Raw genomic sequence first — 10,192 nt, 5'->3', positions numbered from 1 at the left:
GGCAACTGCCCCCACGCTCTCCTGATCGCCGCCACTGATAGAGACTATGTTTCCATTAACCTTAGAACACTCAAGATTGGCACAAAGAGACCAACGCAGCTACCAACAGTTCTGCTAAACTTAACTGTATACACTGTGTGCATCCCTACAAAATTTTTATACGCGTACTAGCAAAATTATGGTGATAAAATTCTGACGCGCATCTCCTTCTCAACATTATGTCCTTAAGTAATAACCAAATTACAAGAACAGACTAAAGTACAATGTTTATGCATTGTAGCAGAAGGTATTCGCTAATGAGTAAGGTTGAACAGAGGGTCGTATACCCTCGACTACACCCCTGTCTATCACATATTAGTAGGCTTTAGCGTTCAACGACTTCAGCCATTCCAAGACCAATGGCGAAGGTGCTTTTGGAAAGGTATAGTCCGAGTCGTACAGTATCGGCCAATTGCTAGTTCGGACATTTGACGCTACATAGCATTAGTTCAACGGAGTAGGAGGGAAGGGTATATATTCGTGTGCGCTATAGTCGGGATCACCCGCTTTCACGCAGTATTCTGTAAAGAGTCAAGTGGCTGCGTGAGGGAAGTTATTTCTAGGACCTGGTATTCATGTTCGAGGTGTTTCATTTTATTGTCAGATTCAGTTTAACGGTATTCTATAAGGATACGAAAACCTGTAAATAGTTTAGCAAATTGATTATAAACAACGTGTAATCGGAACTTTTGTTACCACCTAATGATCTTACAGTATCGGCCAGCGAAGTGTCGTCCAGTATCGGCCACACAGAATTTCGTACGAACCTACTACAGTCCTGCTTGCTTTTGTTTTCAGAGTAAGATGGCAGACGAGGAGGGCAACAAAAGAGGTAAATGGACTGAAGAGGCCATGAAAGCGGCGGTAAATGAGGTAATGACAAACAAGATGACAGCAAGACAAGCAGCTAGTATATTTTGTTTACCAAGAAGCACGTTAGGAGATATATTGAGAGCAATTCAACGTGGTATGGATGTGGACCTGACACCTCGGATGGGCTGATTTTAGGAGACGTTTGATGACGTAATGGAAAAACAATTACTTTCGTATATGAAAGACTTGGCCAATAAGTTTATGCCCCTCAGTAAATAAGAAGACAAAGAAGACAAAGAGTCCGTTGAGGAAGATTGGGTTCAGTGTACCGAATGTGGAGTTTGGCACATGTTGAATGCGTAGACCAAGAAAATATTTTGTATTTTTGTGACTATTGTAAAAATGTGATTTCAACTCCGCTTTAACGGACTTTATTTCCACATTTGTTAACTACCACACCTTTGTACACACATAGTTTACAGTTTCTTCATAAAACTGAAGCATTTATCAATAGTTACCACCACCTAAAATTAAAATATTGACTGGCCGATACTGGACGACAATTTTTGCACTCATTGAAAATTCAGCTTTTCGTTTTTTTGTATATATATCTTGTAGTTCTGAAAACATTTCAGAGAAATTAAACGTGTGTTCCTTAAAGTATGCATTGAGGTATCTTATTACTGTGTTCAATCCGACTATCTCCTAATCCTTTATCAGTTGCTTAAGGTGGCCGGTACTGTACGACTCTCCCCTACACTGCAGGATAGTGATTTATTCCCGTGCTTCCAACCAGGCTTGTTAAATGTCCAGGAATTTTAAATAAATTGAATTTCGCTCCAGGAGAGAAATTCAGCAAGCGTAAATGGGTTCTGGACCATATAAAACCTTTTTATCTATAAAGTATTTCAATTCGGTCTAGGGACCTTTTTTCCAGATCAATGAAATACGGTACAGGAACCTTTTTTCCGGCTGAATTTAAATACGGTACAGGAACCTTTTTTAAGACTATATTTCAATACGATCCAGGGACATTTTTTTCAATGAAACAAAAGGCAACTTGGACGGAATTTAAATTGTACGAGAAAAATATTCCGGTCCTGCAACGGAACCCAATAGAACCCATTAGAATTTATGGGTTACTGGACCTTTAACGACCCTCCTTTCAACACCCCCTAACACGCCTCCAAAGTTTTCTCACCACCCTCCCTAAGATTTTGCACAATGCCAGATTTATGGTCATTTTGGCTCTAAATTTACACTTACACCGCAAATCCCGGCTAAACCCCTACTGTAGCGGCTTATCATTTCAGAAGATACATGTGCTCTTGCATTATATTACGAAAAACAGGATTGTTTAATATTTTAAGCAAGAAAAAAATGTGTCCTTTCTTCTGTATGGAGCACTCCTTCCAACATCTGCAAACACTGCTCTACCAAGAAGAGAAAACCTTCTTGGCGCTGTCGTCGAATTTACAGCAATACAATCAGCTGCTTGCCTAGTAATTTTGCCCTTGCGTAGCGAATTCTTCAACACATTGGCGTCACATTAAATCAATGCCAAGTATTTACATATAATCATGAAGGGAAAAACTGCACACAGCTAAAGCAGAGACGGCACATTAAAACGTTTTACTTGTATTTGGACTGATCTCTAATTATTATGAGCTTCATATGGTTTGTAATTGTCTGACAAGTTAACGCCTTGGTTTATATTTTGTACAGTTTCACCGTGTTCAAATTTACATTGCTTTTTACATTCGTAAGCACAATTAAATGTAGAAGTAACACGTATGAAAGTAGTCTTGAACTGCAACAATTGATACGGTACTTCAATCAGTGTTTTATTTTTGAACTGGTGTGAACTTCATACTAATTATAATAAAGTTTATTAAATTTCTGTGGTCATTACAAACTATGAAAACATATTGCGCTTACTGTAATTATGTAGTCCATACAAAATATACAGGACAATAATTTCAAGCAGTAGGTTGACGTGTACGTATATATAAAAGTTAAAGATGATATTTGCATACATAATTTTTACAAGTGGCTACTAAACGCCTAAAGTTTTCTCCTTATTGCATTACATGTATGAATTTTTCTTTCGTCTTAAATCCCTGGGTGGGCGATTTCAGGTGTGAATTTTTCCAGTATGGAGCGGCTCTGGGGTCCAACCAGCGTCAAATGTATGGAAACCTAGGCGACATCCCTTGAGGCGGGCGGATCGTGGTGCTGATCACGTCACCTCCACAAATGCTCGATATCGTGTAAGTATGGCGCCTTATCTCCACACTTCACATATGTCTCCATGGCATGTACTTATATAAAAATGGCGGATCTTCTTTAAATCTAATAGAATGTCAAGAGAATAATCAACATTATTCTCGTAATGCAGCTACCTTCATAATAATTCTTCTAAACGGCAGACACATATTTTGCGATATTCAAAAACGTCCCTTCAGGTACTATATATTGGTCATTACTTGCATATCATATCATTAAAAAATGAAACATGTAGCTACATTCACTGTTTTTACGCAGTAAGTACCAGGCTGTCCCAGAAGTCCTGCACCATCAGCACACTGAGCCCCAAGAGATGAAGTTTGCGAGGGTAGGTGGCGCCACCGGTGAAAGGCTGTTGGCAGGCATAGAGGAGAGGTTCGTGGGATCAAGTGAAGGCACGCGCAGCATGTGTAGCGAGTGTTCATTTGAAATTAAAGTGGGCACGATGAGTGAGGACCAAATTGCACTTCGTGCAGTGCTAGCTTTTTTATGGAAAAAATGTCCAACAGCAAAAGCGGCAGCGGAGGAAATTTGTCATGTGGAGAACGAAGAAGTGGTGAATCGATGGACAGCTTCCCGTTGGTTTAAAAAATTCGCTTCGGGTGATCTACGCCTCGCGGACAAGGCCCGCACGGGGTGACCTCCGATGGACATTAACGAGTCTCTGCAGGATGCTGTGCATGCTACACCACAATCCAGCACACGTGTTAGCCAGAGTGGTTGGGGCATCCAAATCGACAGTAAAACTTCGCTTGCATGACATGGATTACACCAATAAACAGTCTCGACAAAGTTCACACGAGCTGACAGAGGTGCAGGCCCAGCGCAGAGTTGCAATTTGCTAGACATTGCTACAAAACCCGCATGATCTTCGTTTTTGGAGAAGAATTGTGACAGGAGACGAGAAGTGGGTGTTTCTGAAAACCCCGATACACGTAAACAGTGGGTGAAAAGAAGACAGGAGGCCATCGCCCGTGTGAAACAGGACAGATTTGGGAAAAAGCTCATGCTGAGTGTGTGGTGGAATATTGACGGGATTGTCAATTATGAGTTTGTTCCAGAAGATCATGCTGTAACAGGTGAAATGTATTCTGAACAATTACGCCGAGTGTATGCCATTCTGGACGGGAAATACCCGGCATTAACGAGGAGGAAGAGGTTACTGCTGCAAAATGACAATGCTCCCAATCACCGGTCTCGAAGAGTGACCAACACACTAGCTGAGCTTGACGGATTTGAGTTGTTACCTCATCCCGCCTATAGTCTGGAAGTTGCACCATCGGATTACGGTTTGTTTCGCTCTCTCTCATTTCCTGTGTGGTCGGCACTTCAGTTCATATGATGAGGTAAATTCTGCCTGTCGTGAGGTTTTCAATTCTAAACCTGCCACCTGGTATCGCCATCAGATTGAACTGTTGTCGCAGAGGTGGGTGAAGGTAATTGAACATGGAGGCCTGTACTTTGCTGAATAAAGTCTGTCTTTGTTTCTGATATTCTGTGTTTCGTTTTCGTTCTAGTATGGTGCAGGTCTTCTGGGACAGCCTGGTATAAACCTGATGCATATCACACGGAAACGGTAACATTGAGACCGAAGAAAACAATATATTGTTTTAAAATTGACAACAATGTTAATTAAATAACGTGGTAATATTTTCACGGGTCGCCACAATGTTTATTCTTTTTCATTTTTTCCCATTGTTTCTTCTTCGGTGCCTATTTTACTTTGGTACCCGGAACAAACGCCCCTCACTTTTCCCGCAGCTTCGGTTCTGCGAAAATTCATCACTTGATCGGATATTTTCGTAAGTGGCCGAAGATAGCCGAAGCAAAAGGAGGCTGTAGTTTCGGAGAGTGGTGAATAGGCACGAGAAACGACACAGTAGCAGCACGATGGAAACATAATTCCGATATTAATTTATTATTACATTTCAGCGTCTTCTTGCTCGATTAAACAAGAACTGCAAGAACTTGTGTTCACAGCGTGATAATTACTCCTCATGGGTGCTTCCAATTTCTATTCTTGTAGACCCTTAGCTTCGAAAGCGACAGAGTAAAAAAAAGTGACACTTCATATATGTCTCAACGCACGCCGTGATGCAAGTGACGATGGAGAATGTTTGGTGAAATCACTTCCTACAGCGAGATACAGTTTGTTACGGTACTTGGTCGCTTGGCTTTCTCCGGATTAAATGACCAATAACAGCTGTTCCGGCAGAGGATGTGTTCGTACAGGAACAAAAAATGCAATGCACTCCGTAATTACCCTCCGCAAACAAACATTACATCACTTTCTCCTCTTAGAAAACAAAAACAGCATATCTCTCAACCATAAACAAGAGCTCATTGGCTATCTTGATTCCTGACGTCCATGGTCCAAGGGTTAACTCAAGGAAGTGCCTCGGGTTCCTATCAAGGAACTATCACGCTGAATGTGTGGCAGCTCTGTGAACTGTAGGGTGTATAAAAACATTATTTACGTAATTGCTTGTAACTTTCCAACGTTACATCTGTTTTCTGCTTGTTTGTTGCAGGTAAACCCTTTTATTGTTAAAGTTCATGGTTAGATGTTACAATGCTGCCATTATGAGCAGATGTCACTCTCCAAATGTTGCAAGATGTGTGGCTTGAGTTACAATACCGTTTACGCATGTCAACAGAAATGACCATATTTAGTGTACGAAGAGACGTCAAATGGTATGGCAGATTCTGTACCGAATCTGGTGTCTGTGTCTCCAAACAGTAAAAATTTGTGAGCAGTCAAAATCAGATAATTTTTTTGACGGACACCCTGGGTAATGAAATGGACCATTGTAAGTATGTGTAGGCTATGGGTTCTATTACTCCCTACCGGGGGCCTCCTCGAAGGTATAGTTCTGACGTTGTGGCATTTTAATCAAAGGGCCTATGGTTCGAATCACGGTGGAAGTACAGCACAGTGGTTGGGATTCAAATTTCAACTATAAACCAAGTTCCGATTAGTATATTTGAGCATGAAGTGCACTTATAACAAGAGGAGGCAAATGTTGCCTCTCCATATCGAAATGTCTTCGATATTTCGGATACAACAAAATTTCATTACTTCGTTTACCTTAACACCTGAAACCCCAATAATCATAATAAGGAAAAGTTCCTTGTATCTAACACAAGCCTTCTACCTGTACGGACACTCACAAAGAACACGCTCTGGTCACCACTACGCCACGGCGTTCGGCTCGTGACTTACGAAAACGATGTAATAGTGAAAATTGGTTTGTGAGTGCCAGAAAACAGGAATCACAATGCAAATTACCGTTGGTTCCAAAATCGTAGCCTCATGCAGAATGCAACACGATACAGCGAGTGGAAATCTGAACTGGATGTCGACCAACTTGCGCGCACGACTAGAAAGCGAGGTGCTAATGGAGATTTTAACCTCGCCAGCAGTTATGAGTGAGGGGAGGTATGGCTAGCAGCCACATACATTTTTGGGACATGCTTAGGTTTATGCTCCTTGAATGCAACAATGTTAATGTCTACTTCGCATGGTGTCGGAGGTGGTGTTCATCCTCGTATATAATTTTCAGCTAGTCTTTGACGTTTCATTGATAGCAATAAATAAAGAAGGGGCAAATCTTGACCAAATAAGAAACTGTATACAACTTTACCATTAAGATTGATTGATTTGGTTTCTTTTGCTTTGCTTTTCTGTCACTTTAGGGTAATCACGAAGATGAGGATGAGGAATGATATGATGAAATTGATGAAGGGACACTTGCAAAGAACACCCATGCCCAACCCGGGATTCCAGCCCGGAACCCCTGGCGTCGTAGCCGCGGAGATTGGTTCTGCCATCAAAAGCAAAACCCTTTGGCGCTGTAGTCGAGTCTTGAAAGCATATGATGATACAATCAGCCGCATGTAATCTTACCCTGCCTCTGCATTGCCAAATTCTCGTTGCCTTCATGTTTTGCATCACGAGTGGGAAAGCTCTACCAAGGAAGGACAATTTTAAATATGTAAAACAAGCCACAAAGCGACTGGAGAGTAAAACGTGGAAAGTTTTTATCAAGATAACGAAAAAGCAAGGTAGAGTGGTGACAAGCTTCGACATTCCATAAACGTAGATCCGACGAAAAAGAAACTGTCCGTAGGCAACTTTGGAAGGTGTGTAATTAGAAATAAACTATTGCTAATTTCTGTGCAGATGAACCTGAGGTACCAACAATGAAAACTATGCTCAGAAGACTGAAAGAGTTTGTTTGAATTTTAAGTCCACTTTAGGCTAATCTAGATTGGACATACAGTTGAAAGTGAGAGCCGAACCACCGTGTGTGACTATTGGATATCAAACCCTTGACCCTTTGGTTACAAGGCGACTACGTTGCCACTACGCCATCGGGGAGGCCCATCACGATTTAGGTTACTCATATCTGTAAGTATATGGGCAATAAATAATGGATAAATAAGTATGCAAAAGGTTCGTTATACTTGCATGCAAAGTGCGGGAAACATTCGAGTGAATGTAGCAACATACAGACACGAACGACGGAAAGCGAGGGTAGAAAACATATGACTGTCCACTTTAGTAAACCTAAAGGGTCTTTCCCTTCTTGGTAGGACTATACAAAACTTTTATATTTTAAGAATTGTTCATTTTTATTAAATAATGTAATCCTGATTGGGACAGGGTCCATGTCAGTGGTCAGATTCTACTAATTCAAGCAATAGCTTCACTTCCCCTTAACTGTTCAAAGAAGACTTTTGCCACAGTAGTGAACTGGCTGCGAATCCAAGGGACTTGATTTCCAATCCTGGGTAAGGTACCGATGTGTCGTGAAACCATAATTCATCATCGAAAATATAGCAATGTTCGATGAAAATAAACAGTAACTATTCCGAATCTGGTGCCACAAGCATAGCTCCAACATGTTTTTCTTTTTTTCATGCTGACGAGTTGTTGACTCTTCCGTCCGACGATCACGGAGCACATTAACGCGTGCTTCCTTCTCTTCCACTTTCCATCAGGTTGCTTCTACTATCTCCGGTACGTGGCCACGTTCTCTCTTAATTGCTGGAGTCATTAGTTCCTCCAGGATTCCTCAGCCAGCTTCCTTGTCGAGTACGTGAGGTGATGGTCACTGGATACGGGCAGAACAATATAGAGCCTTGTCTGTAGCGAGGTGCAGGTTGGGAATTGACCTGGCGTCGCTCTTGGGGTACGAATACCCAGACTGACTTGACACAGACTTCTCTAACTCCGACACAGACGTCTATCTCAAAATTACACCCAAACCATCCCAAAATTACACCAAACCAACTAATAATACCGACCAAACCAATTAATAGTTTGAGTTCTTTTACTGGCGAGTCAACGAAAGCTGGGTATGTAGAAAACTCTCCCCACTAACATATCCAAATTAGCTTGAAATAATTAGAATCTCTCTACATAGGATATCTCAAATTACCAAAACCTACCCGAACCCATCTTGACCTGAGTCCAAGATCTGGGCTATCTCACTATGTCACATGGTCCTAGGCTATGAATAGAAAATTTACCAACTCATAAGAAATCAGGTTGCCAACTCATAAGAAATCAGGTTGCCAACTCATAAGAAATCAGGTTGCCAACCTATAAGAAATCAGGTTGCCAACCTATAAGAAATCAGGTTGCCAACCCAAAAGAAATCAGGTTGCCAAACTAAAAGAAATCAGGTTGCCAACCCAAAAGAAATCAGGTTGCCAACTCATAAGAAATTAGGTTGCCAACTCATAAGAAATCAGGTTGCCAACCTATAAGAAATCAGGTTGCCAACCTATAAGAAATCAGGTTGCCAACTCATAAGAAATCAGGTTGCCAACCCATAAGAAATCAGGTTGACAACCCATAAGAAATCAGGTTGCCAACTCATGAGAAATCAGGTTGCCAACTCATAGGAAATCAGGTTGCCAACCCATAAGAAATCAGGTTGCCAACTCTAGAATTAACATCATCATCCCACTGATATGAATGATAATAGTTACAATTTCTGATCGATTATTATCCTGAATTTTATTATCTAGACTTCAGGCTTCGCAGATAGCCTATCTAGCCTAGAATATATGCTCCTGCTGACCAGAGGAAACCCGCTGTGGTAAACAATCTGGTACCGACTACCCTACCCAACTTCAAAATGAAACCACCATAAATAAATCCACTGTCACTGTAGTGTCCAGGTTTTTTCTTCTTCGATTTTTTACTGGAATAAATAATCTTAAGAGTACACCCCGCACACGAATGTTGCGAAAAGTTAAATTTGGAGGTTTTTACTGCCAATTTATGCATGCGGCAGGTTTTTTTCCTTTGTGACGCAAAAACTCTATTATCTTTCCTCTCTTCACCTTTCCTTCGTCTTCTAATTATACTACCGGTAAGTGCCGCATGGCAGAAGCCTTTTGATCTACACATACTAGGTGTGCTTTCTTAGGTATTCCCTAACAAGCATGCTATGCAGGGCCCCAAAGGGGAAGGGTACTCATATGCACAGAGAACTCCAAACCTAAGGGGGACGCTTGCAAGACGAGGCGTTGCCGCAAACCTGTGCTGGGCCCCACTCATCCCGGCGGGCTCTTTGGGGGCCAGGATTACTTAACATTTCTGAGCGACTGAACGCTGTGCTCCTTGAAAACACATTCGACCACCGTGGAGGAAAGGTTAGCACAGCGCGCTACAACGCCAGGTATCCCGGGTACGAATTGGGACTGGGTGTTATTTGTGAGTGTCCCTTCATCAATCTCTTCATATCATCACCCACCCTCGTGGCCGCGGTTAGCCAAACGTGTAAGAAAAGCGACGTTAAACAACAGAATCAAATTTTACTCTGTAGAGGGAGACACTTGGGCCGTGATGATCTGTGGCTTGTCACATCACAGGTTTTTCCAAAAACCGCTATGATATTAAAAAATCTTGAAATATTTCATCTGCTTAAATGTCTTTCAGAACAGTCAAGGGAATGTTCGTGGGGTTTGTATTTTCTGTTGTCTGCATCACTGGCGCACGCAGGATTTCTAGGTCAGGGCGGAACACACTACACAATAT

General features: G+C 41.6%; 1 protein-coding gene across 1 annotated transcript in view; it reads left to right on the top strand.

Moving 5' to 3' along the window:
- The window catches only part of LOC145988309 (uncharacterized), a 264,996-nt gene that overhangs the window by 57,070 nt on the left and 197,734 nt on the right, over positions 1-10,192 (top strand). The gene's annotated exons all lie outside the window — the stretch shown is intronic.

The sequence above is a fragment of the Lepisma saccharinum genome, chromosome 5 (assembly GCF_977018435.1).
Source record: "Lepisma saccharinum chromosome 5, izLepSacc3.1, whole genome shotgun sequence".
Lineage (NCBI taxonomy): Eukaryota > Metazoa > Arthropoda > Insecta > Zygentoma > Lepismatidae > Lepisma > Lepisma saccharinum.
Note: the sequence above shows the minus strand (reverse complement) of the source record. Positions and strands in the feature narration are given on the sequence as shown.